Source organism: Rhinatrema bivittatum, chromosome 1 (assembly GCF_901001135.1).
Source record: "Rhinatrema bivittatum chromosome 1, aRhiBiv1.1, whole genome shotgun sequence".
NCBI lineage: Eukaryota > Metazoa > Chordata > Amphibia > Gymnophiona > Rhinatrematidae > Rhinatrema > Rhinatrema bivittatum.
Window position 1 is genome coordinate 173,086,139 of NC_042615.1, and position 20,285 is coordinate 173,106,423.

The window sequence follows — 20,285 nt, forward strand, 5'->3', positions numbered from 1 at the left end:
CCGGCAGCTGAAAGCGTGACTCCAGGAGATAGCTCCCGGACCCCCCGCTGGACCACCAGGGAGTTTTGGTAAGTCTTGGGGGGGTCAGGAGGGTGGGGGGCTTGTTTAAATTGGCTCCTTTAGATGGCCAAATAATTCGGCGAAGATTCGTTGTATTCGTGGGGAATCGCAATACGTTTCGCTTCCCCACGAATACAACGAATATGTCCCTATATGTTGCGGATTGCCAATTCATAGGGAATGAATGCACACCCCTAGTGCCTTGTTGTATATTTTCTCTGCTGGTGTCCTTGAGAGGGATATAGGAGTGAGCAGTTATGATCACATCCATACCTTACATTATCTTGTCAACGAAAAAAACAGAAAAGTCATACAGAACTTAGACCGGGATTCTCCAATGGTGAATCCCGGTGTTAACGGGGCATGGGGGGGGGGGGGCGAAGAGGGGGCAGGCCTGCGAAAGCCAGCAGTGATTGCACCACCGCGATAACGTGTCTTACCTTATCCCTGCCAGCAAAGATAGTGCCGCATCCACCTCCTTGCCGCCCCGACTCCTCCCGACTCCGCCCCAACTCCACCCTGACTCTGCCCCCGGCAAGCTATCTCACGCAAAAAGTGAGGCAGCAGGATAGCTTTTGGGGGTTTTAGGCCAGAGCTAGCAATGCTGCAGATATGTCCACATATCTGCAGCATGGTATGTTGTATTATGTAAGTGTATGTGATATTTTGCTTACAGTTGACTGGTTAGACCCTAGCAAGTCATGCAAGTTTTGCAATATTTTCTTTCTTACCCCCCATCACCCCCCAGCTATATCTTTGTCATTTGGCTGAGCAATAGCAAGTGTTGGAAAAGATTTAATTAAAATGGAATCTATTCACTCAGGAGTAGATTTAAAAAAACATGCGTGTGAGCGTCCATGTGCACGCGCTACCCGGCGCACGCACATGGACGTGCTCAAGGCAGGAGAGAATATTGCAAAATTGCGCGGCAACGAGATCGGGGCCTTCCCCAGTTCCCTCCCAGTCTTTTCAATTAAGGAGCGGACTGGGAGGGAACTTTCCTACCCCCTACTCTAAGCTTCCTTCCCCTTCCCCTCTTCTCCCCACCCTCTAAAACCCTTTTTTTATTTTTGTTACCTTTTGTTTTGCAAGTTACTTCAGGGCCCGACCTGAAGTAACTTGCATGTGCCAGCAGCTGGCCAGCATGCGAGGCTCATGCACAGCGAGGAATGGCACTGACCCGGACCGCCACGCTCTGCCCCCCGGACCGACCCTTTTTGAGGCCAGGGCACTTTCACATGTCCCGGGATTTATGCATGTGGCCGGGCCGGTTTGAAAATTGGCCTGGCGCGCGTAAGGCCCGGCCACACACATAAACCCCCTGGATTTGCACTCGCTAGGGTTTTAAAATATGGCCTTCAGTATCCATTCTTGGCCTTATATGCCCTCCTCAAATTGCTGCATGAGGGTGGAATGATACAGAATAGGAACTTTAGTTACCACATTCAGAGCTATTATGTGCATTTCTCAAACCATTTGCATACCCAAGTACCTGAATATAAACCGATGTGATATGTTAGATTGAATGTCGGTATATAAAAAAATTAAAAAAATAAAAATAAATAAAAATAAAATATTTAGACCACTTTCCTTTTATGAGTTGGCATCAGTGTGACATGTGAGCAACCAATTGTATCCACCAACATTAAAATAGAATTCTATTTGGAGGTTTTTCCAATCTCTCCTCTAATTTGAAAAAGTGTTATCTTTCAAAGTTCATATTACCAGGGCTTGTAGTACTTGACTTACACTTGGAGAAGTTGGACTGCTTCATCCTGCCAACTACAGCCACAGTGCATTGAAAAGACCCAGAGACAAGGAAATGTAATGAGCTTAGGAACTTGATAAGGCCAGATATGGCATGAGCTTGCCTTGCAGAAGACCAATGTCTTCATAACTTTTCTTATATAATGCCATACTGGAATTTCAACTCAAACTGTACCTGGGAGAATTTCTACCTCAGGAAGGCCCAACAGAGCTGACCAGGGCATAAATATCATGGCTTTGCACTGCCTGCTTGTTCTCTTCATCAATGGTGCTTGCTGAGGTCTCTCTGCTTATCTCTTTTACTATAGTATTCATAGACTTCTACCCCTCTTTTTAATTCTCCTTCACTTCTTTCTCTCTCTTTCCTCTATTGGCATAAGCTGATGCAGCCAAAACATAATACGAGGTGTCATGATAGTGAAAAATTGTCATGTCATCTTTAATACTTAGTACAAATCTACACTTAATGCTGGTGGCACTTAATGCTAGGTGGCAAAATATTTTCTGATTTATCACTTAAGAAATACTGCCTCATTTATTGCATTTTAGTACATACTGGTCATACTGGTCAAGTGCATAATCAACTTATTCTTCGTTATTCTTCGTTAGCATGCCCATTACTCTATTTACATAGGCAGCCAGGATACATTATTGTGGCCACAATAACCCATATATTGCCTCTTCAGAAAGGTAATAAATGTTTTATCCTTCAAGGATGAGGCATTAATCGTGTAACAAATGACTTTACTGTGCAATTAACATTTTATCACACTTTTGAAGATCTTTCCATAAGTGACTTTAGACGAGGATATTTTTTCTACTTGCTTTACATAACTTACCCCTAGATTCATTATTCTGCTATATTTATGGCAGAATGATGAGTCGCAAAAAAAAAGGGGCGGGGGAGGGGGGGACGATAGTTGTCAGCTGGCGCACTGCACACTTTCGCCTCCATAGTGCTACGGGAAAAGATTTTGTTATTTCCTGCGGTGCTGCCAGCGATAATGTGGAAAACATTATCTCCGGCAGCGCTGTCGGGCCATAACCCCTTCCAAATCCCACCCACACTCCTCCCTTTCCCCTAATTAGCATGGCAATGCGGTCGTTATCGAGTGTGCTGGGCACATGGTAATGGTCCATCGCAGAATAAAGAATGACCCTGTTAGTCTGCTTTCTAATGACTCATAAAATTGGCAATTCTAATTTCTGAGGGTTTGTAAAGAAAAGTAATACAGAATACAGTTCATATTGTGTTGCATAAATCAACAGCACTACATTAAGACCTGCCATTTCTACCTGTCAGACATGAAAGGCACCTTAGGAAACTGGTACTTAACAGGAAAAAGAGATAAATAAACCAAGGGCTAATTGAAGGACCTATAAGAAAACTCAGCAGCAGTTTCTTGTGTTTAGCTTTTCTTCCATTGTAATCAACTAAGAAAGTGCTTTTAGAATTTATGAACCCAGAATTTGCAGTCATAATGTCCACAGAAGGAGCTAGCCCAAATGGATTTGTTTTTTAAAACTACTTTTACTACTTGGTTATATTTCCTCCAACTCATGCACACTTATTTTAACTTTTCCAGAATTAATGACCTTCCTTGTGACTAGTGAGAACTATCTGGTATAAACCATTTTCAAACCATTTTTAAAGGCATTTTATGATGTTTGCAGCATGCTCATTTTGTACTTTCAAATGGTTTCAATTTGGTTTACTAACTTATTATGAAGGCAGATAAATGGCTGCTGTACTGTATTTTGAGCTGGCAGTGTGGTGTAAGTGAAGCGAGCCCAGCTGAAGGGCACAACAGTTACAGAAGTTTGAGGTGTGAGAAAAAATGAAAGTAGTAAATTACCCTCACCAAGTGTTGCTAAGTTCCTTTTTGCACTGACCTCATATAACATTTGGAGAAAACTTTAGCAAGGTGAACACTACTATTAAAATATGATGGAAAAGAAAAATAGAAATTCATACTGGTCACACAACACCCAGGATAAAATGGTTTCCACTTGTTCGAGAGTGGACCCTTGAGCCGAACCACCCTGGGTAGAGTAGCTCGGGAGGCGGAGCCACAGGCACAGATGTTCACCCGGGAACCAGGAACCCCCCAGGAAGAGCCCGTAGGGTCCTGGAGCCTTGGGACTTAGGAGACACACGTATGGGTCTTCACCCGGGAACTGGGAACCCCCCAGGAGGAGCCGGTAGGGTCCCAGAACCTTGGGACTTGAGAGTACAGATAAGCTCTTCACCCGGGAACCGGAACCCCCCAGGAGGAGCCCGTAGGGTCCCAGTCCCTTGGGACTTATGCACAGTGTCAGTCTCTATAGAAAGGCCCGGGCAAGGAGTAGGCACAGAGTCCAGCAGCAAGAGCCAATAGGCCAGGGAGCACAGAGCAAGCGGGAGCAGGGTCAGAGTCAGTAATGTCTTGTATGGTAACTTGCAGGGTGCAAAATGGAAGCCAGCAGCGAGTAGGCCTGAGCCTGGCAGGAAGTAGAAGGTAACAAGACCCAAGACAGTCTGGCAGTAGAGAAAACAGTTCCAGCCCAGACCTGCGTAGGACACTGTCCGAAGGACAGGAGCGCAGCAGCTGCGGCCGAGAAGCCAAGGACTGAGGCAGGCGGCAGGCAGAAGCAGAGTCAGGAACGAGCAGAGGTCGGTGGCTGGCGGCAGGCAGAAGCAGAGTCAGGAACGAGCAGAGGTCGGTGGCTGGCGGCAGGCAGAAGCAGAGTTAGGAACGAGCAGAGGTCGGAGGCTGAAGCAGTACAATGGAAGTGCAACTAAGAACTACACACTGTAGCGACCCTCGTTGCAAGGCAATGAGAGGACTGAAGAACGCCGGTTATATCGGGCTTGGGGCGTGGCGTGGCCAGCTCAGGCGGGGTCAGGCTTCCGGTGAGCGTACGTCCATAACGTACGTCCCCGCGTGCGCGCGGGGCGGCAGCGAGACGGCCCAACAATGGTGGATGCCCCGAATACTCAGCAGAGCCGCGGAGGCGGCGGCGTTCCCGGCCTCGGAGGTGAGCCCTGATTACAACCAGTAAAGGGAGAGCGGTGGAGACCGCAACAGTACCCCCCCCTTTACGGCCCCTCTTGAGAGGACCGGGTTTTTCAGGATGAGCTTGGTGAAAGTGACACAGGAGATCCTTATCCAAGATATTCCGGCTGGGCTCCCAGGTGTTATCCTCGTCACCACATCCTTCCCATGCCAGCAAGTACCCCCATCGGCGATTATGAAATCGAATGTCCAGGACATCCCGTACCTGGTACGTGGGGTCCTCATCAATGGTGGTGGTAGCAGGATCCAGAGGTGCGGGATGATACCGGGAAAGAACCACTGGTTTGAGTAAAGAGGCATGGAAGACGTTGTGTACCTTAAATGAAGAGGGTAACCGAAGTCGGTAAGATACCAGTCCTATTCGCTCAGCCACACGAAATGGACCGCAGAACTTCGGTGCGAATCGCCGTGAAGGTAGGCGAAGGTGCAAGTTTCTGGTGCTGAGCCAGACTTTGTCCCCTGGCTGGAATGTAGGTGCAGGTCGACAATGGCGATCGGCCGACCGTTTGGCCGTGGCTGTGGCTTGTAGGATCTGTTTTCGTGTGGCATGCCACAGGGTCTGGAATTGCTGGGCTGTAACTTGAGCAGCAGGTGAGGCACTGGGAGCCTCTAGTGGAAGTGGTGGTCGTAGAGGTTTTCCATATACGAGATGGAATGGAGATTTGCCCGTGGCAGCATGAACCTGGTTATTATAGGCGAATTTAGCCCAGGGTAGAAGCTCGGCCCAGTTATCCTGTCTCTCATTAATGAAGGCCCTTAGGTAGGCTTTAAGGGTCCGGTTCATCCTTTCAGTCTGTCCATTGCTTTGTGGATGGAATGCCGTAGAAAAGCTAAGCTTCACTTGAAAACACTTGCAGAGAGCTCTCCAGTAGCGAGCCACAAATTGCGAACCTCTGTCAGAAACAATGTCCTGGGGAAGGCCGTGGAGCCTGAACACATGTTGGGTGAACAGGAGGGCCAACTCTGGTGCAGTGGGAAGCTTGGGTAGAGGAACCATGTGGACCATCTTGGAAAAACGGTCAACTGTGACCCATAGAACCGTGTGTCCTTGAGAGGGCGGCAGGTCCACGATAAAGTCCATGGCTATATGGGTCCACGGTTCAGTAGGAACCGGAAGCGGGTCTAACAGGCCAAAAGGAGAACCAGGGTTGGGTTTCTGGCGAGCGCAGTTGGGGGCAAGAGGCCACATATGAGGCGACATCTCGCCGAATGGTAGGCCACCAGTAGTACCGGTTAATCAGTTCAAACATCCTGTCACGTCCGGCATGTCCTCCAACCAAGGAATCATGGGCCCAACGTAGTGCCGTCAACCGGTCCCGGCGAGAGAGCACCGTGCGGTCCTGCGAGACAGTAGTCAGAGCAGAGAGTCGAATCTTGGAGGGATCCAGTATGAACTGCGGAGGGTCAACCTCCTCTTCGGCACAGGTGGCACGAGACAGGGCGTCAGCCTGGATATTCTTAGCAGCCGGACAATATTGCACGACAAAATCAAATCGACTGAAGAACAGGGCCCATCGTGCCTGACGGGGGTTTAGTCATTGAGCCCGAGTCAGAAACTCCAGGTTTTTATGATCCGTGTAAACGGTGGTTGTAAGTAAGGAGCCCTCGAGCCACTGCCTCCATTCTTCGAAGACGAGCTTGATTGCCAGCAGCTTCTTATCCCCAATGGAATAATTGATCTCTGCGGGTGAGAACTTCCGGGAGTAATATGAACACGGAATGAGTTGCCCAGAGTCGGAGTGCTGGCTGAGAACAGCTCCTACAGCGATGTTGGAAGCATCAACCTCCACGATGAATGGCCGCGCAGGGTCTGGGTGGCGGAGACAGACCTCTGAGAGGAAGGCTTTCTTGAGATCAGAGAAGGCAGCGATGGCCGTCTCAGGCCAATGTTTGACATCAGCTCCTTTCCGGGTCAAGGCGGTGAGAGGAGCCACACGGTGAGAGTATCGGGGAATAAAATGTCTGTAAAAGTTCGCAAACCCCAGGAAGCGCTGGAGGGCTTTAAGACCTGAGGGTTGAGGCCATTTAGTAATGGCGGCTACCTTCTCCGGTTCCATGCGAAAACCAGCAGCAGATATAATATATCCCAAGAAGGGTAGAGAATCTGCCTCAAACACACATTTCTCCAGCTTGGCATATAGGTGATTCTCCCGTAGAGCGTGAAGGACTTGACAAACATGTTGACAGTGGGAGTTCAAGTCCTTAGAGTAAATAAGGACGTCGTCTAAATAGACAATTACATGGGAGTGCAGCATCTCTCGAAGAACCTCGTTCATGAGGTGCTGGAAGACGGCGGGGGCATTACAAAGCCCGAAGGGCATTACGAGATATTCGTAATGCCCATCACGTGTGTTGAACGCCATCTTCCATTCGTCTCCCGGACGAATGCGTACGAGGTTATAAGCCCCTCTCAGGTCCAACTTGGTAAAGATGCGGACACCTTGAAGACGGTCCAGTAGTTCAGGGATGAATAGCAACGGGTAGCGGTTCTGCTTAGTAATAGCGTTGAGACCGCGGTAGTCAATGCATGGTCGTAGTGACCCATCCTTCTTGCCCACAAAAAAGAATCCCGCACCTGCCGGGGAGCGGGATGGATGAATGAATCCTTTGACTAAGTTCTCAGAGATGTATTGAGACATCGCTTTGGTCTCTGGGAGAGAGAGGGGATACACCCGGCCGCGAGGCGGCGTAGAGCCAGGAACCAGATCAATGGGACAGTTGAAGGGCCTATGTTCCGGAAGAATCTCGGCCATCTCTTTAGAAAAGACGTCCTGATATCCTTGATAAGCTTTGGGCAAAAGGTGTGTGGAGCAGAGATGCAGAGCGCTGGGAGGATGAGGAAGCTTCAAGCACCGGTCAAAACATGCAGGCCCCCAACTAACCAACTGGAAGTCATCCCATCTGATGACGGGTGAATGTTGGCGAAGCCAGGGCAGTCCCAATATTAAGGGATGCACGGCTCTCTCCAGGACGAGTAGAGAAATCTCCTCAGTGTGAAATAGGCCCATCTGCAGGGTTACGGGCCTCGTAGAGCAGGAGATATGTCCAGGCAACAAAGTCCCTCGTATCAAGGAGATGCGTAAGGGGGGATTCTTATGCTCGGTGGGCAAACCCAGTTGGTTCACCAGTTCTGCCACAATGAAGTTCCCCTCGGCCCCCGAATCAATAAAGGCCCGAATCTGGACCTCCCCACCAGGAGGCAGAGTGCAGAGAGGAGCGGATCCGGTAGCACCTAGGTGTAGCTCCTCGGTATAACCCAGGCACGACAGTTTCCCGGACGCTCGGTGCAAGACGACAGGTAGTGTCCCTTACCACCGCAGTAAAGGCAGAGGCCTAACGAGCGCCAACGGCTCCTCTCGTCTGGAGTAAGTGGTGACCTGCCCAGCTGCATGGGTTCGAGGGTTGATTTAACCGCAGGAGAAATCCTCTGCTGAGAAGGGCTGCAGGAGACACGTGACTGACTCCTGCTACTAGACCGAGTCTCTCTATCACGCTGTTGGAGCCGGCGGTCGACCTTGCCAGCAATATCCATTAGGTCATTTAACTCCTCAGGAATTTCTCGCCCCGCCAGCTCATCTTTAATACGGCCAGCCAGGCCCTCAAGAAAAATTCCCTTTAAACAGTCATTTTGCCACGCCAGCTCCGTAGCTGGCATGGCAAAATGCCACCGGCCATATGCCGTATGGCCGGCGCCATTTTGTACGGCAAAACGATTCGAGTGCAGGAGGTCGTTCCCGGACCCCCGCTGGACTTTTGGCAAGTCTTGTGGGGGTCAGGAGGCCCCCCCAAGCTGGCCAAAAGTCCCTGGGGGTCCAGCGGGGGTCCGGGAGCGATCTCCTACACTCCTGACGTCGGGGGACAAAAAACAAAATGGTGCCGGCGCTACCTTTGCCCTGTCATATGCAGGGCAAAGGTAGTGCCGGCGCCATTTCTACAACGCACCGGAGGCCCGAGAGTAAAAGATCACACCGGGACCCCCCCCCCACACTGGACCCCAGGTAATTTAAGGCATTTTGGGGGGGGTTCGGGAGGGTGGGGGATTTATTTTAAAGGGTCGGGGTAGGTTTTAGGGTTGTTTTAGTGTGCCGGTTTTCCCGCCCTCCCCCTTCCCCTCCCCCTTCCCCCGATTTATGATTTTTGACGATAAATCGGGGGAATTCCTATTAAATATCGCCTCTAACGATTTTTGACAATTTAAAATATATCGGACGATATTTTAAATCGTCAAAAAACGATTCACATCCCTATTGGCAATATACAACATATGTCCATATTTGTTGTATTCGTGGGGTCGTGAAACGTATCGCGATCCCCCACGAATACAACATATCATCCACTCCATATGTTTGGCACGCTCGCAGTGATTTCTTAGCGGCCTTTTGAAATAGGAGATCGCCATTTCGGTATATCCATAGCCAAAAACCAGCCTTTTCCTGTGAGTCATCAGTGACCTCACAGCCCTGTCAGAGTGGGTCAGACAGGTTGGCAAGGATACCAGAATACAACATATCAGCGGTAAGAATTTTTGCAATGCAGCCAATCGCGCTCTCACTCAGTGGTCGGTAACGCTTTTGCTGATGACCCAGCACTATATATACTTAAGCACTCAACGAGCCATGCACTTTCTTTGCAGGGGTAGTGTGGGGAGGTGGTCTGCGGAAGGTGGCTGCACTCAGAGCTAGTCTGAGTTCTCAAATCTGTATTGATATTCAATTGCTAGCTAGCTACTTCGATAGAAAAAGATATTTGTTCTGCATTTGGCTGCAGTGCCAGCTAGCCCTGTTTTTTTTAAGCACTTTTTTTTAGTTGATCTGAGACGATCTCTCTGTGCCACGGAGAGAAGATGCTAGCACTAGCAGTGGCATTTTGCTGCTTAATTCACCCCCTGGGGTAGATTGCAAGCACCATTTTGGTGTTTTGGATGGGAGAGATATATTCAATTTCTAGCTAGTTTGCCAAATTTTCCATTGAAAAATATATTTCATTGATTTTCCTGCTGTGTCAATTCCAGCTTTTTTGTTAACTGCATTTTTTTAATTGAACTCACTCAGTCTCTATGTGCACTGGGCATCAGTGCCAGTGGGTACTGGGTAGTTTTGCAGACTCAAGTATATTGTGGCAGTGGGTGTCTGTGAAGCCAATTCCTCAGTGGGCCTCTTTTCTAGTTACAAGCTCAGTGTGTGCACACACATTACATTAGTGCACATAAAGGTACTGTGCCCGTGGGCAGCCAGTTTTGCAGACTCAAGTATATTGGGACAGTGGGTGTCTGTGAGGCCAAATCCCCAGTGGGCCTCTTTTGTAGTTACAAGCTCAGTGTGTGCGCACACATTACATTAGTGCACATCAAGGTACTGTGCCCGTGGGCAGCCAGTTTTGCAGACTCAAGTATATTGGGACAGTTTTGCAGACTCAAGTATATTGGGACAGTTACAAGCTCGGTGTGTGTACACACATTACTTACTGCACATCAAGGCACTGTGCCCGTGGGCAGCCAGTTTTGTGGAGTCAAGTATATTGGGTCAGTGGGTGTCTGTGAAGCCAAATCCCCAGTGGACAAGTGCAAGGTGTTGCATATAGGGAAAAATAACCCTTGCTGTAGTTACACGATGTTAGGTTCCATATTAGGAGATGCCACCCAGGAAAAAGATCTAGGCATCATAGTGGATAATACTTTAATATCATCGGCTCAGTGTGCTGTAGTAGTCAAAAAAGCAAACAGAATGTTAGGAATTATTAGGAAGGGAATGGTTAATAAAACGGAAAATGTCATAATGCCTCTGTATGGCTCCATGGTGAGACCGCACCTTGAATACTGTGTACAATTCTGGTCACCGCATCTCAAAAAAGATTTAGTTGTGATGGAGAAGGTACAGAGAAGGGCAACCAAAATGATAAAGGGGATGGAGCAGCTCCCCTATGAGGAAAGGCTGAAGGGGTTACGGCTGTTCAGCTTGAAGAAGAGACGGCTGAGGGGGGATATGAAATAGGTCTTTAAGATCATGAGAGGTCTTGAATGAGTAGATGTGAATCGGTTATTTACCCTTTCAAATAATAGAAGGACTAGGGGGCATTCCATGAAGTTAGCAAGTAGCACATTTAAGTCTAATCGGAGATAATTCTTTTTCACTCAACACACAATAAAGCTCTGTAATTTGTTGCCAGAGGATGTGGTTAATGTAGCTGGCTTCAAAAAAGGTTTGGATAAGTTTTTGGAGGAGAAGTCCATTAATGGCTATTAATCAAGTTTACTTAGGGAATAGCCACTGCTATTAATTGCATCAGCAGCATGGGATCTTCTTAGTGTTTGGGTAATTCCCAGATTCTTGTGGCCTGGTTTGGCCTCTGTTGGAAACAGGATGCTGGGCTTGATGGACCCTTGCTCTGACCCAGCATGGCAATTTCTTAAGTTCTTATGTTCTTATGCAGTTACAAGCTCAGTGTGTGCACACACATTACATTATTGCACATCAAGGCACTGTGCCCATGGGCAGCCAGTTTTGCAGACTCAAGTATATTGGGACAGTGGGTGTCTGTGAAGCCAAATCCCCAGTGGGCCTCTTTTGTAGTTACAAGCTCAGTGTGTGCACACACATTACATTAGTGCACATCAAGGCACTGTGCCCTTGGGCAGCCAGTTTTGCAGACTCAAGTATATTGGGACAGTGGGTGTCTGTGAAGCCAAATCCCCAGTGGGCCTCTTTTGTAGTTACAAACTCAATGTGTGCACACACATTACATTAGTGCACATCAAGGCACTGTGCTCGTGGGCAGCCAGATTTGCAGACTCAAGTATATTGGGACAATGGGTATCTGTAAAGCCAAATCCCCAGTGGGCCTCTTTTGGAAATAATTCTTTTAACTGAAATCCCTAGTAGGCAGTGACATTAAATCCATAATCTCAGGGAAAGCTAGACGTGGTTGGGTTATTGGGACTGGGAGAGGAGACACCTCAAAAGGGAGTGCTAGTCCCCCATTACAGTTAAAAAGGGACCTGTTGCAATCTAAACTCTTTGGAAGGGCAGGCAGTTCCATTAAAAAAAAAAAAATGAAATCTAAACATGATGCATCACCACCACCTGTTTCTGACCCTGTAGTTTTGGAGGTGAGGGAAGGGGAGGCTGAGTCTTGCAAGACAAAATGTCAACATCCAAAAGCAGCAGTGGGACAGCAGTCTCGACTTAGCATTGACAATGTAGCGCAGGCACTGTTTGCTTCTGATTCTGATGAAGAATCATCTTGTGTGAGATTCTCATCAGAAACGGAAGAAGTAATAGCTAATGAAGTTTTAGGACGATTCGTTAGTCCTGTCTTAGCCTCCACTTCAGTGCAGCAGGGAAGAGATGAAACTGATGATGATGAGGAGGAGGAAGAGCAGTCTGCACAGGCACAGAGTATGACTGATGCCCCTGGCATTGCTTCTCAGGGTGCACCCACTAGGGATGTGCAGACCAAAAGTTTAAGTTCATAAGTCCATAAGTCGAAAGGGGGTCCCATTTGCGGTCAATATGGACATATGGAGAATTCCATAAGTTGAGTCTATGTCCATATGTGCAAATAAAATTTTAAACCCCTCACCCGCCTTAATCCCCCCCCCCCCCCAAGACTTACCAAAACTCCCTGGTGGTCCAGCGGGGGTCAGGACGCCATTCCTGAACTCCTTTGCAAGGAGCACGTGACGTCGGCGTCACGTCGGAGTGACGCGGCGTCACGTGATTCCCCTCGGGTTCGCTCCCGGACCCCTCGTTGGGCTCAAAAGGAACTTTTGGCCAGCTTGGGGGGGCCTCCTGACCCCCCCAAGCTGGCCAAAAGTGCCTTTTGGGCCCAACGAGGGTTCCGGGAGCGAACCCGAGGGGAATCACGTGACGCCGCGTCACTCCGACGTGACGCGGACGTCACGTGATTCCCCACGCGTCCGCTCCCGGACCCTCACGGAACTTTTGGCCAGCTTTGGTAAGTCGGGGGGGGAGGGGATTAAGGAGGGTGAGGGGTTTAAATTTTTATTTAGATCAACAATCGCGATTTCCAACGTATTCAACATAGCTATGTTGAATAAGTTGGAAATCCGATCGTTTAAGCCTCATCTTTTTTTTAAGTTAAAAAAAAAAATAAGTTGCATTTTCCATTTAAGTTCAAAACGAATGCACACCCCTAGCACCCACTACTTCAGCTCCAGTGCCAGGATCCACCCCCAAGGCTATACAGAAGGGAGGATCACAAAAGACATCTGCAATCTGGAGCCACTTTAAAGTGACAGAGGACCCACGTTTTCCTTGGTGTAATTACTGTGGCAGGGCTATTAGCAGAGGCAAGCAAATGGGACATCTATCTAATTTTGGCATGAAGCATCATATGAAGAGGCAACACCCAACAATAATACTGCCATCTGGGGATGGTGGCAGTACCAGTCAGGGGACCCCTTCCAAGCAGTGTAAAGTGGTTGAAAAGGAGCAGAGTCACCCCACACCCTCAGCCCCTTCTAGCAGTCAGGTGGCAGGCCAGCAACACCAAAAGCGACAACCAACCATGGAGGAAATGGGGTGGAGTGCGGTAATACTATCCCGGGGTAGGAGGCAGGCAGCCTCAAAAGTTGTAACCAGGAGCATTGGGGAAATGATTACCCTTGATGACCAGCCCTTGCAGATAGTGGAGAATGTGAGTTTCAAGCATTTTCTGAAAGTCGTACTTCCAAATTACAAAGTCCCCTCCAGAACCACATTTAGCAGAAAGGTCCTCCCCAGCCTGTACAAGCAGTGTCACAGTCACATCCAAGCGCTGCTAGCTAAGGCAGAGGGGAGTGTACAATGTACCTGTGATATCTGGACTGCCCTGAATACTGCACACTCTTACCTCTCCCTGACAGCACACTGGTGGGACCTGGCTGAGGCAGGGGCAGGCAGCAGCTCTATTAGTGAACAAGTATCAGGGTGGAGGTGGGCTTTACTGCATACCCACCTGACGGACCAGGCCCATACCACAGCCAAAATTCTAGCATGCATCAGACAGATGCTGGAGGGATGGCAACTACACCAGCGAGACAGGAATCCTCAGCCAGGGTTTTTTTGTCACAGACAATGGTACAAACATGGTAAAGGCAATAACCAATGGGAGCTTTCAGAACATCCGATGTTTTGCACACACTCTGCACCTGGTAGTGAAGTCAGCTCTGGGGTTGGAGTCCAAGCACCAAGAGAATGGATATGTGCAGGACTTAATACACAAGTGCAGGGACATAGCAGGGCACTTCCACAGAAGTGTGAAGGTGGGGCAGATTCTCTGACAAAAGCAGACTGATTTGGACATGCCTCACAAGTGTCTCATTCAAGATATTGCCACCCAGTGGAATTCGACCTATATGATGCTGCAGAGGTTAGTGGAGCTGCAGATACCCCTTCATGAACTTTCTGGTTCAATGGACATAGTTGTGCAGAATCCCCTAGGGCATCATGATTGGTTAGTCATGAGTCAGCTGGTAAAAATCCTGCAGCCCTTCAAGGATGCCACAGAGGAGCTGAATTCCAGAAGTTCCACCTTGGCTGACATCATCCCTATTGTTAATTTCCTGGATGAAAATTTGGAGGCCTTTAAACAGGAAGAGGGAATGACAGCTGAGGTGCTGCATTGTCTGGACGTTTTTCAGCAGCAGGTGCAAGAGAGATTAAGGCCTTTAACAGAAGAGCACACATATATGCTCGCCACAGTCTGTGATCCCTGTGTGAAAGGGAAACTCACCCTACAGTACGATTGTCTCTTATTGGTGAAAGACCTGCTGTTAGCAAAGGTCCGTGAACAGGAGCACCATAGGCAGAGACAGATTAGGCGTGAAGCAGAGGAGGAAACAGCGGGCAATTCATAGAGTTGGGCTAGCCAAAGCAGGAGCAGCACTCTGTCAGCAACAGCTAGTACCTCCTCCTCCTCCACTTCAGTATGCCAATGGCATGTTGCCCATAAAGATTCATCTTTTGTGCTACGGGCTAGAGAAAGCAGCTGGTATGAGTGACTCTCAGCCCACCCAAGCAAAGGAGACACCAGCACAACTGTCAGTGACACGGTATCTCTCAGAGCCCACAGAGGACATGCAGACAGATCCGCTGGCATATTGGGCACACAAGTCCACTGCCTGGACACACCTAACCAAAGTTGCTCAGCGATATATGTCATGTCCACCAACCAGTGTGCCCAGTGAACGTGTATTTTCAATGATAGGGTATATCATGAGCCCTCACTGCTCAAGGCTGGCACCAGAGTTGATAGAAATGCTAGTGTTTTTGAAAATAAACCTGCCTTTGCTTGGGTTTCCAAATTTTCCCTGAGAATGGCAAGATGAATAAAACGCTGTGCCTGTCCATCCACTGTCCAGGCCTTATGTCCCTACAAGGGCCTGACCTGAAACGCTGTGCCTGTCCATCCACTGTCCAGGTCATACTTCCCTACCTCAAACACTGTGCCTGTCTGAGTTTTGTTCTGATATTTCTAATTTCAGTGATGAAGTGCATAAGTACAGTTAATAGCTTCAGGGTATTCACAAATAATCTCCAGCTCAGTTCTTACTTCACAAGTGGCAGTCCCTATTGCTCTAAAAGCATCCTCTGTTGAATTATCTTTCAGAAATGAAAAAAATGCCATTTTCTTCTGGCAATGAACCAGTTCAAGAAGAAGTAACAGATCAAACCACAACATACCTGCACAAAGGAAATCCTCTAATGCTGTGCCTGTCCTCCCAGGTTTTACACCCCTACAAGGGCTTGACCTCTATGCTGTGCCTGTCCATCCAGGCTTTATGCCCCTACAAGGGCTTGACCTTTAATGCTGTGCCTGTCCATCCAGGATTTACATCTCTATGAGGGTTTGACCTTGAATGCTGAACCTGTCGGTCCAGGATTTATGTCTCTATGAGGGTTTGACCTCAAATGCTGTGCCTGTCCATCCAGGATTTACATCTATATGAGGGTTTGACCTCAAATGCTGTGCCTGTCCATCCAGGATCTACATCTCTATGAGGGTTTGACCTCGAATGCTGTGCCTGTCTGTCCTGGCCTTATGTCCCTAAAAGTGTTTAACCTCGAATGCTGTGCATGCCTGTCCATCCAGGCCCTACGAGGGCTTGACCTCTAATGCTGTGCCTGTCTGTCCAGGATTTATGTCTCTACAAGGGTTTGATCTCAAATGCTGTGTCTGTCCATTCAGGCCTTATGTCCCTAAAAGTGTTTGTCCTTGAATGATGTGCCTGTCAGTCCAGGATTTTCGTCTCTACAAGGGTTTGACCTCGAATGCTGTGTCTGTCCATCCAGGTATTATGTCCCTATGAGGGCTTGACCTCTATCCTCAAATGCTGTGCCTGTCCATCCAGGCTGTATGTCTCAACAAGGGTTTGACCTCGAATGCTGTGCCCGCCCATCCAGGCTTTACGCCCCTACAAGGGCTTGACCTCTATGCTGTGCCTGTCCATCCAGGCTTTACACCCCTACGAGGGCTTGACCTTTAATGCTGAACCTGTCCATCCAGAACTTACGTCTCTATGAGGGTTTGACCTCGAATGCTGTGCCTGTCTGTCCAGGGCTTATGTTCCTAAAAGTGTTTGACCTTGAATGCTGTGCCTGCCTGTCCGTCTAGGCCCTACGAGGGCTTGACCTCTAATGCTGTGCCTGTCCATCCAGGATTTACATCTCTATGAGGGTTTGACCTCGAATGCTGTGTCTGTCCATCCAGGCCTTATGTCCCTAAAAGTGTTTGACCTTGAATGCTGTTCCTGTCCATCCAGGCTTTTCATCTCTACAAGGGTTTGACCTCGAATGCTGTGTCTGTCTGTCCAGGTATTATGTCCCTATGAGGGCTTGACCTCTATCCTTGAATGCTCTGCCTGTCCATCCAGGCTGTAAGTATCGACAAGGTTTGACCTCGAATGCTGTGCCTGCCCGCCCAGGCCTTATGTCCCTAAAAGGGCTTGACCTCTAATGCTGTGCCTGTCCATCCAGGCTGTATGTCTCTACAAGGGTTTGACCTCGAATGCTGTGCCTGCCTGTCCATGCAGTCCTTACGTCCCTACGAGGGCTTGACCTCTAATGCTGTGCCTGTCTGTCCAGGATTTTTGTCTCTGCAAGGGTTTGACCTCGAATGCTGTGTTTGTCCATCCAGGTATTATGTCCCTATGAGGGTTTGACCTCTATCCTCGAATGCTGTTCCTGTCCATCCAGGCTGTACGTCTCTACAAAGGTTTGACCTCGAATGGTATGCCTGTCCATCCAGGATTTACGTCTCTACGAGGGTTTGACCTCGAATGCTGTGCTTGTCTGTCCAGGCCTTATGTCCCTAAAAGTGTTTGACCTCTAATGCTGTGCCTGTCCGTCCAGACTTTATGTCTCTATGAGGGTTTGACCTCTAATGCTGAGACTGTTCATCCAGGCTTTATACCCCTACGAGGGTTTGACCTCTAATGCTGTGTCTGACTGTCCAGGAGCCCTTTCCTGATCAAAGGAATGGGAACTCTCCCCGGGGTAGCTGGCCAGCCTATCTCTTAGTACCTGTTGACCCATGTTAAACCACTGTTCACAGTGAGACCTCCTCCATATCACCACACTTTGAAAGCTCGTGCTCCACTCTAGGGGCCAACCCATTGTGGGGAGCCCTTTCCTGCTCAAAGGAAATGGAACTCTCCTCGGGTGTAGCCAGCCTATCTCTTAACAACCTTTGACCCATGTTGAACCACTGTTCACATGGAAACCTCCTCCGTCTCTGCTGTGAATATTCTTGGTTGTATGTCCACCAGATTTTAAAAGACAAGCAAGAGCTCACTAGACGCCAATGGAAACACCCCACTCTAGGGGCGAACCCATTCTAGGGAGCCCTTTCCTGCTCAAAGGAAAGGGAACTCTCCCTGGGGCCAACCTGTCTTGCCCCTATCAAAACCACAGGGACATGACTACCTCCACTCTGCTAGCCTGTCTTGCCCCTATCAACTTTCTGCACCTCTGCCTTGCTGCCATACACCAGATGACTCAATCTACTCCTTATGGTGTTCTTTCCACTATCATGGCTCCTCAGTGTGTTGGTGCTAGTCTTTCTGCTTGCTATGTTCCCCCTTCATTGTGCTGTAGGATGTCACTTGTCTTGCCACTTTGCCTGTCGTGCTTACTTTGAGGGTTCATGCATCTGTTATCGGTGCTCTCTTTTGAAGCTGTGGTGTGTTTTTCACACTCTCACTACTGCTTTCTTTGTGCCTCTGTTAAAGCACTCTAGCCACTTCTGGTACCCATTTGCCCCTTTACAGTGCCTTAGGCTATTCATGCCACTTTGGTGCCATTTTGCCACAGTCTAAGTACCTTGGAGCTCTTTTCTTGTTCTAATGATTGCTCCCCAGAAGTTTCATCAGAATTGATAAGAAAACCCCAATTCTGCAGCCAAAAATATGCTGCAAATTCTTACCCCATTGACTTTAATGGGAATCGGAAAACAAATAAAACTTATCAAGGGATCGGGTCCCCCATTGAACGAATGCAACATATTTGCGACCCAACAAATATGAATACCAAATTGGATGAATCCGTCCCTTCTACACATCCCTATTGCTTTCTCTCCACCATTGTGTCTTGCTTCATTCAACTCAAATCTTCCTCTGGTCATTCCTTCCCCTCTGTGCTGTCCAGTTTCATTTTCATCCTTCTCCAAATCTGTTATGCCCCTAAAGAAGAGATACACTTTGCTTCGTTTCACACTCTGCTGTGATCAGTTGAATGAAGTTGTGGGGGTTGGTGTTGATCACTGATAATTAGGGATGTGTCTTCACTGTCTATATTGTTATTTATTTTGTCATTTAAAGTCATTTTTTAAAATTGTATGATAAAACAACACAAAAGTTTGTATTTTGTTTTATGTCATTTTTTTATGCATACTATTTGCAAACACTATGCACTCTTTATAAATAGTGTGCATAGTTTCCCCCTACAAATTTCTTAACCCAGGAGTCTCTGGATACGTCCTGTCTCATCCACCCAATACCCCTGGAGATGGCCAAAGTTCACCAAGATACATAATATATAAATAATATTTGCAGAAAACTCCCTGTTCAAATGTTCTTCCACCAACCACTTCCTTTTGTTTAAGAAATAAAGTTGCATAATTTCCCATTGCTCACCCTAGCCTACCCTCTTAAACCCTCCCCCCCCCCACCCCAATACTTATCGAAATTGCTCTGGTGGTCTAATGGGGGCCCTGGAGCAACCCCTCTGCTCTCGGACTTAGTGGCTGACATTTTGCAAAAATGACAGCAGTCCTTTCACTCTATTAAGTGACAGGGACTACCCAACGGCAACAGTAGCTCTTGTCACATGACAGGGGCAAGGTCGTAGTACAATTTTTAAAATGGCTGCTCCTGGGTCTGGAAGTGGAGGCTTTTTCCCAGGCTTTCATTAGACCACAGAGCAATTTTGGTAAATATGTTGTGAGGATGGGCTAGGGTGGCAATGGGGAGTCTTGCAGCCAAAACAAGGTCCCAGCATTAGGAGACCTCTCTGCTGTAGCATTCAGTTGATTTATTTAAGTTGAAAAACCTGGCAAAAGCAGACTTAGCTAACACTAAGAAGGTAAAGCAGTTAAAAGTAGAACCCTGTTTTCTGTCACCATTTTGAAACAAGTTAGCATTATTCGTCACATGCATGAAGTAATCCACTCCTTTGCCTTCCAATGAAAGTCATGAAATTAGTAATTGCTTAGCCAACTGTTGAGATGTGACTTAAGCAGTCAGATTTATGTTCACTTTTTTTAGTGATAATTCAGTTCTACCCATAAGATGATAGACAGATTGCTAAATGCTTCTAGTAAGAATGCAGATGTCTTTGCTTTTGCTTTCTTTGCATCAGATACGACTATCAGTGACTACTGGGATTTACACTCACCTAAAAATGACTATACATTTTAAAATAGGTGAACTTCTTTTTCCTAAACAAGTTGTGGGGATGATTCATCAAGCCATGGTAGTGCTCTAACATGTTATTGTTGTGATAGAGCACTATTGCAGTGTAATCACGCGATACACGTGATATTTTGCATCTCCCCACCCAGAAACCCTGCCCTACTACAATGACCCTCTTTGCATGTGATTTGTAGGCATGAATAGGGCAAGTGCATGCAAAGAAGGTCATTACTAGTCAATTTGATGTAAATATTTTATCGCAGCTGACCGAGAAGATAGTCAGCTGCAATAAAATAACAACCCTATTTGAAATGCAATAAATGTGCAGTAGGAGGCCTAGAACCATAACACAGGTCCCAAGGCTCCTGCCACAAATTTAAAGTAGCAGAGGAAAAAACCACAGAAAAAAGGGAGGTTGAGCAGGGATTATTGGTGAATCCCATCTCAACCTGTGACTGCCAGTCGAAATAGCCCTAACTCCCTCAAAATGTTAA